At 38.3% G+C, this 8,828-nt stretch overlaps 1 pseudogene; it reads left to right on the top strand.

Annotated features, from left to right (window-relative positions):
• The window catches only part of LOC137988536 (zinc finger protein 721-like), a 24,524-nt pseudogene extending 16,132 nt beyond the window's left edge, over positions 1–8,392 (top strand).
• The last annotated feature ends 436 nt before the right edge of the window (positions 8,393–8,828 follow it).

The following is an 8,828-nucleotide window of genomic DNA, read 5'->3' as shown; positions in this document are numbered from 1 at the left end:
GATCTTTTCTTGATCCAGCTTGATCAAAGTTGTCGGTGATCGCGAGATTGACTGGTTGCGGTCGCTGAATAATCTGAATAATGTTCTGTGGCCTTCTCTGAAAGCTTCTTGACAGTTTCTTTCTTACGAAAGATTCGCCACCAGTAGCCTAACAGTCTATAATCAAGTGACCCATCAGGATTTTACTTACTTGTTGATTATGTGAAAAACTGAGTCGCTAGACAACCTGGTAAAGAGAGCAAGATCGACCGCGGCAGGTATGTTTTGCAGGTTGCAGGTTGCAGGTTGCAGGTTGAAATTTACTGTGACTGTTACATGAATAGCTAAACTTAGGCCTAATTAGGCCTAAAGAAACGTTTTTAGGCCTAAGGAGGCCTAAAGAAACGTTTTTTTTAGGCCTAATTAGGCCTAAGGTTAGCTATTCATGTAACAGTCACGGTAAATTTCAACCTGCAACCTGCAACCTGCACCTGCAAAACATACCTGCCCAGATCGACCGTTAACGTCTTAAGCAGCAATATATAAAGATGAAGTATCACCCATTCCCAGGAGATAGACTATTGATCGAGTTACGAGTTGAGTTGAGTTTGAGTTGAGTTTGAGTTGAGTTTGAGTTAAAATTGAGTTAATATTGAGTAACGGTTTTTGGCATATTTGGCACTTAAATCTAATAAATATTAAGTAGAAGTCACTGGGAAGACCATGAAACACCGTTTTCGTGAAGTGCACAGGTGTATATTTACGAAATAGTTTTAAACTTGAAATTTCATGCACGGCAGTATCCTTGTTTACCAGTTTACCAGTTTCAGCACTTTTTACTACTGTCTGTTTTGCTGTTATGTGGTCTCATCGACCAATGGTCCCTTTAGAAGATTATGCCAAGCCGACCATATGGCTGATGAAAAGACCAGACCATAACACTGTGTGGTGCGATCTTTAACATCTCACAGAGTTTATGAACATTGAAGTTTGTGAGACGGGACCTGCGATTTATAGTCCTTATTCGCGAAGACTTGAAAGTCTAACCATTTGCGGATGTTATTATAAAGGCAGCACCTTCTCCTCAATTATTTTAAGACCCTGAGTGTTGCGAGTCCGTCCGGAGTCGAATTCACGATCTCGTGCATAACAAACTGAGCCACCGGCGAACGGTTGTTCCGTCTAGCGATCAAGTCTATCGACGCAGAAAAGACGTCCTCTTGTAAGGCTAAAGATGGGTTTTACTGTTAAGCCAGCTTATAGCCCCGGCGGCTAAACGATTAAACGTACCGTTTGTCATCCAGCAGTGTGGTTTTCATGATCGGCTATCACACAAAATTATCGGAACAAGTGAGCCGCAATGAGGGTTTGTGTAAAATCTGGAACTCGGAACCTGGAACCCGTTTTTTCCCTTACTGACCCTAGCCTCGGAAGTGCCTTTGTCAGTTCTGATTTACGTCACAGTTGCCGGCAAAAACAAAAGAAACCGTGAACGAAAAACCAAAATTAATTAACAAGTAAATAACAAGTAACTTCGAACGCTTTCCGACGACTCTTCGATTAACTATCAACATTCCATTGAGTGAGAAGCAGAACCCGAAGTGCGCAAAGATGCCAAGTCTTACCATGTAGAAACGGGAAACAGAAGGTGAGCGAAACAAACATCATTTCATAGTGTTTTCCCTGATTAGTAACAAGTTATATTCTAGAAAAGGGTTTTTAGGCCTAGACCCGGCCCAATCTCGGTCTTAAATTTCTGGGACACTTGATGCCACACATAAGTTCACCCCCCACCCTTCCTTCCTTTCGAAGTTGTAGGGAAAAAAAACTATTGACTTTTCTCATGGATGCCTAAAGTTATAGCGCAATCAACATTGAAAAGGGGGGAAGGGGTTGCATTTTGGGTTGGTGTCACCATCTTTTTGGCTGGAATTGTAGCTAGGCAACTAGACGTCATAATCAAGCATTACTTGATTACTCGAGGTGCAAATGCTTGGAACCAACAGTCAAATCAAATACGTGAGATAAGGGATCTTGGAAGCTTTAAACGTGCGATATTCTAGGACACATTTTAAATCGCTAGGGCTTGTTCATAGTAAATTAATAAATAATATGTTGGTTTCTAATTATTACTATTGTTTAAATTTCTTTGACATTAAATAATATTTAGCGCTAAGTTATACCTAGTTTATTAGTCGTTTTAACATTTATATCTTGTAATTCTTGTAATTTTTTTGGCATTTATACTTTGTAATTCTTACACGGCATGTCTCTTGTCTCTTTCAACTTTGCAGTGAAATGGTTTTCCGACATGTGTGACTAGGTCAAAAATGTTCACTTACTTAAATGCTCGGCTTGCATTACAAAACTTCGGTGACTAGCAAACGTGACAATCGTGTTTTAGAATTTCAGCGATTGTGAGCAAAAAGCGTAATGCGGGCTCTCTTCGTCGTCCTCTTTCGTTTGATGAGATGATCGATCATGATGCCGCACGACAAATACGGTTCATCGTAGCCGCCGGGCTGGCTTTAATTATAAATGGCTTACCCTTATCCCTTTGAAGACATCGTTTTGACGTCGATAGACTTTACAGCAGCAACGAGAATGATGCCTTAAAAGGTGTAATAATAATGACATTGTTTTGATCAGGAAAGCCATGCAATTTTGGAAAAATGTATGCAAATATAGCTTTCAACACGAAGAAAACAGTTTTCGAAGTGACTTGTACTGAATATTCACTACTTTTAATTACGAAAAACGCCAAAAACTGTAACTCAATCTTAACTCAAACTTAACTCAATCTTAACTCAAACTTAACTCAAACTCAACTCAAACTCAACTCGGCTCGTAACTCGATGAATAGCCGATCCCCATTCCCAGCATTAAATAAAGCAACAGTCGAAGAGTTGTGATCCAGTCACATCTTATGCAAGTGTTATAATGCACTTGTCGTGGGGATATTTTTGTCAAAATCTCTAGAATTTGGCAAAGCCAAAGACTATAAAATTTGAGGAAACACGTTCATCACGGTGAATTTGCTGCCTGTAAAACACAACATGCTCAACTTTTCTGAGTACTTGATTACTCAATTAAGCAAATTCTCAGATATTTTCAAAAATAATCAAAATGGTGACGAGTGAAATTAGGGAATAATTTCATGTGCGTTCTGCCCAAAATCAAATAATTTGAAGGAAATTATTTCATTCTGGACAAAACGCAAGTGAAATGATTCCTTAATTTCACGTTTATACCATTATTAATATCATGGGTGGCAAATTACTGCCATTAAGATGCTATTTTGGCAGCGTAAGAAAAGTTGCCATGGCAACATTGTTATTTCACATGTGAAATTATAAATTAATGCTGAAATTTTGCGCCAAAATGAGGAGTAATTTGTCACCCATTTTATTATCAAAATAAGCACTTGGGCTATATTTCACTTGTTGGGTTTGATAAAAACATTGCATATATTAAGGAACTATTCAAGACATTTCTGTTTGTCCTGAATTCTGGGTTCATCTGCAACTTTGAAACAAGTGGCACAGAGGTAGTCCTAAATGGATCCACCTTCTGCTCACTTCCACGTATACTTATTTAGGCCTGGCCAAACGCTCGCAACATCTCAACGCAACATCTTGCAACATTGTTGGGCGCAACATGTTGCGTACTTTTGGCCACCCTGTTGCGATATGTTGCGATGTGTTGCAACATGTTGGATGATGTTGGATCAAATTTGAAAACGGTCAAATTTTTCGTGCAACATTTTGGATGTTGCATGATGTTGTACTCGTATTAGTAAGCTTTTAATAGTAAACTGTAGTAAAAATGCTACAAATTTCAAACATTTGTTTTGCAATAACTTGACGCATAGCAAATAAAGTTTAGTGAGTGGTTTGTTAATTCATATGGTGCGTTTTATTGAAAATAAATAACAAATTTCATAATCAATAAAAATGAATATTAATCTATGATAATAAAAATCGATACTACACCTGTAACTCAACTTTTAGGCATTGATTTTTATTGATTTCTAATACCAATCAATCAATTGTTATTGATTATTATCAGAAACCCATAAGGGTTGAAACGTGTAACGCGCTTTCACAGCTTCCGAATATTCAGTGCGAATTGATTGGTTGAATGTTTCAGTGCTAAGTACCATATTTGGAAACCCCTCGCTCTTGTTGTTCCAAATATGGTACTTAGCAAATTGAATATTCAGAAGCTTGTTTCCCAACACACAAGGGGCCGTTACACGTTTCAACCCTTATGGGTTTCTGTTATTATTGATTTTCATTAATTGATATCGCCGGGGTTATCGTATGACTCGGTAACACGTCTCAACAGGCTAATAATATAATTGTATAATTCTCTGGGTTTGGTAAGAATGAATGCCATTAACAACAGTTTTAAATGTGAACAACTATTCTATGATCGCGTTTCAGCCTATGGGCGGGCCTTGGAATGTGGACTTTGGACTTTAGACTACGGAATTTGAACTGGATATGAAACATGTATGAGATAACGATGTCGGACCCCATAAATTAGAGTAAACAGCAAAACAAGGATAGCACCTCCTGACCAAGATGTTGTAACACAAAATAAAGAACACTGAAATACTGTGAACTTAAAAGGAAATCGGCGTAAAATACGTCGTACAATGTGTAGCCTTCCCTTAGCCTCTTGTTTGAATACTGTTTTAACACGAAACATGCAGGGTTGCACAGTTAGACTGCAGGTGGTGACCACCGTTATGTAGCCTACGGAATGACATTATCAGTAAGGGCCATCAAATGATCTTACAAAATGCCAAATATTTCAAATGTCGTTTCGAAAATTCCTTTTTATTTTCGTCTGTTTTAGTGAGAACTGAGATTTTGATGCACCAAAAGATGCCAAGGGCTGTTTTGCACAAGACGAACTGTACTGGGATCAAGGATTCTCGAGGGAAAGAAAGAAGGAGTTGCGGAAAGGAAGGACAAAATAACATGAGAAATTTAGGGGACCGTACAGGAGAGAGGACTAAGAAATGCAAGCAGGATGACAAGTGCTTTAGTGAAGCTATAAAATCACGTGGAATCTATACTGGAGAAAGGCCATATAAATGCAAACAGTGCGACAAATGGTTTAGTGGAGGAGGAAATTTAAGAACGCATGAAAGGACACATACTGGAGAAAAGCCTTATGAGTGCAAACAGTGTGGCAAGTGTTTCAGTCAAGGACAACATTTAAGGGTTCATGAAAGAACACATACTGGAGAAAAGCCTTATGAGTGCAAACAGTGTGGCAAGTGTTTCAGTCGAGGACACGATTTAAGGAGACATGAAAGAACACATACTGGAGAAAAGCCTTATGAGTGCAAACAGTGTGGCAAGTGTTTCAATCGAGGAGATAATTTAAGGATTCATGAAAGAACACATACTGGAGAAAAGCCTTATAAATACAAACAGTGTGACAAGTGTTTCAGTCAAGGACAAAATTTAAGGATTCACGAAAGAACACATACTGGAGTAAAGCCTTATAAATGCAAACAGTGTGGCAAGTGTTTCAGTCTAGGACAAATTTTAAGGATTCATGAAAGAACACATACTGGAGAAAAGCCTTATAAATGCAAACAGTGTGACAAGTGTTTCAGTCAAGGACAAAATTTAAGGATTCACGAAAGAACACATACTGGAGAAAAGCCTTATGAGTGCAAACAGTGTGGCAAGTGTTTCAGTCGAGGACACGATTTAAGGAGACATGAAAGAACACATACTGGAGAAAAGCCTTATGAGTGCAAACAGTGTGACAAGTGTTTCAGTCAAGGACAAAATTTAAGGATTCACGAAAGAACACGTACTGGAGAAAAGCCTTATAAATGCAAACAGTGTGAGAAGTGTTTCAGTCAAGGACAAAATTTAAGGATTCATGAAAGTACACATAACTGGAGAAAAGCCTTATAAATGCAAACAGTGTGGCAAGTGTTTTAGACGTGTGGGACATTTAAGGAGACATGAAAGAACACATACTGGAGAAAAGCCATATAAATGCAAACAGTGTGACAAATGGTTTAGTGGAGGAGGAAATTTAAGAACGCATGAAAGGACACACACTGGAGAAAAGCCTTTTGAGTGCAAACAGTGTGGCAAGTGTTTTAGAAGAGTAGGACATTAAAAAAGGCATGAGAGAATTCACACTGGAGAAAAGCCTTATGAGTGGAAACACTGTGGCGAGTGTTTCAGTCGAGGAGAAAATTTAAGGATTCATGAAAGAACACATACTGGAGAAAAGCCTTATAAATGCAAACAGTGTGACAAGTGTTTCAGTCAAGGACAAAATTTAAGGATTCACGAAAGAACACATACTGGAGAAAAGCCTTATAAATGCAAACAGTGTGACAAGTGTTTCAGTCAAGGACAAACTTTAAGGATTCATGAAAGAACACATACTGGAGAAACGCCTTATGAGTGCAAACAGTGTGGCAAGTGTTTTAGACGTGTGGGACATTTATAATTATAAGGGGACATGAAAGAACACATACTGGAGAAAAGCCTTATGAATGCAAACAGTGTGTAAAGTGTTTTAGTAGAGCAGGATCTCTAAGAAAACATCAACGAATCCACACTGGAGAAAAGCCTTATGAGTGCAAACAGCATGGCATCTGACAGGATGCGGCGATGCGGATCCGCATAATTCACTGAAATCCGCATCTTCCGCATAATTCCGATATTTTCCGCAAAAAACAGAAGAAATATCTGATATTAGTGATAAAGCAGCTCCTTAACATCCTCAAAAACATAAAAGCCGAAGAAATTGACTGTTTTGAAACGTTTATTTTCCTGAACATTGAAGAAAACACACCATTTCGTTCGCAAGATGAAAGTTCGTAAGAAAGATCGTAAGCAGTTTCCGCGCATTTTTTCGCCAATGAGCCTGGACACTAGTTTTTGTTCCTACAATGCTTTCCATTGGACGAGAAACAGTTACACTTCAGCAAATGACGTAACTGATAAGAAACTAAGGGCGCGTTCGATTGACCGTATTCCGGAATAGGATTACATGGAATACAAGGTAGAAATCCTTCGTTTTTACGGAGATTCACGTACATTAAAAATGTCGAACACCTGCTAAAATGCTATTTTAAACATATCTTTATTTTCCTTGTTGCTTCGAAACGCCAGACATACCGTTTTGAATTCATCACTTCACCTATTCTTATTCCGGAATACGGTGAATTAAACGCACTTAAAGTCAATGATCGAGGGAATGGATCGCGCTCCAAAGGTATTGCAATTTTGCTCCATTATCTCCAAATTGAAACAAAATTCATGATGAGAAACAAAATAATTTTTTATCGCTTTATTTATTTTACCAAAAGTTGCGGGAAAATCCCAACTGCTAACCCTTTTATTTCAACGGTGAAAGCTGGTCGCAAATTGATGACTCCTCCATGTAATTTAATCACAAAGGGCAAAAATTCAGTCACAAATGCGATTGTATTGGTTGCAATTTCGATTACGGATTTACCGTAAGCATGTAAATACATTGGACGGGCCCAATTATTAGTTTTATAACTTGTTTAAGTTTCCGCATAATCCGGAGTAATTTCCGCATAATCAACGCATGTTTCCGCATAATATGGCCAAAAATTTCCGCATAATCTTTAATTTTTTTCCGCATCCTATCAGAAGCCATGAAACAGTGTGGAAAGTGTTTCAGTCAACAACAAAATTTAAGGATTCATGAAAGAACACACACTGGAAGAAAGCCTTATGAGTGCAAACAGTTTGGCAACTGTTTTATACAGAAAGGAAGACATGAGGGAACGAATACTGGAGAAAAGCCTCACAAATGTAAACAGTGTGGCAAGTGTTTTGGTCGAGCATTTTATCTAAGGAGACATGAAAAAACCCATACTGGTGAGTCGATAAAAGAGCGCAGTTTAAACCACCATGAAAAGCATAGTTGTTGGATTTGCCAGGAGGAGTTGAGCAGCGAGCCTGTTCTTCTTGAACACTACCGAAATCATATGAAGTTGGAGGAGCCTTCGATGTGAATTGGTTTAGTAGCTAGCTTTCCCTTTGAGAACTTCTAACCTAATTTCAAATTGATCAAGGATGGAATTATCTCAATGAAATGTATAAATGAAGGACTTGAATGCTCGGTGCTCTAACCTCAACTTTGAAGCTTTCATTGGACATTTCTAACCCTGCATCATTCACACTGATTGTTAGAGGGGAATTTCGATTGTAAAAGCTATGTATGTACCAGTTGAAACTACTTGCACTCTTCTTCTCTAGGTCGTTACGATCTCCAAACTATTTCTTTTTATAGGAAAGGTCTGCTTCTTTCTTTCCCCTTCAGGCGAATAAATTCACTGCTATCGCACGATTTCAAGTTCTTTGCCCCTGCTTCATGTCTTTGCCTGCAGTTCTTAGTTATTAACTTGGTACCTGTTTTTTTCCGTTGTTATTTACAAAGTTGAGTTGTGAATGAGTTTTGTGCGTTTCTGCTAGTTTATATATAGTTGCTGCACAGAATATGGAGGGCAATTCACTTGAAAATACTCCCTTGAGTCTTCCTGCTGACGAGGATCAACTAATGGCATTCAGTCTCTGCCTCTTGTTAGTGAATAACAACACTACATACTAAGTGACCCGAAATGATTAGAACTTGTTTTGCATTCGTGCAGTTTCCTTAATTGTGTTAACTCCTCGTCTGTGTTCTTCGAATTTATGTTATGTATACATACGGCAACGTAAGGTCTGAGTACGAAAAGCCAGCAGAAATCGTTTTATTACACTTGTGGTAACATCCCAGTTTGTTACATTAATGTTGTTGTTAGCCAATACTTTTATTATTGTATC

Source organism: Montipora foliosa, unplaced genomic scaffold (assembly GCF_036669935.1).
Source record: "Montipora foliosa isolate CH-2021 unplaced genomic scaffold, ASM3666993v2 scaffold_420, whole genome shotgun sequence".
Classification (NCBI taxonomy): Eukaryota; Metazoa; Cnidaria; class Anthozoa; order Scleractinia; family Acroporidae; genus Montipora; species Montipora foliosa.
This window is presented reverse-complemented; position numbering and strand designations above follow the sequence as displayed.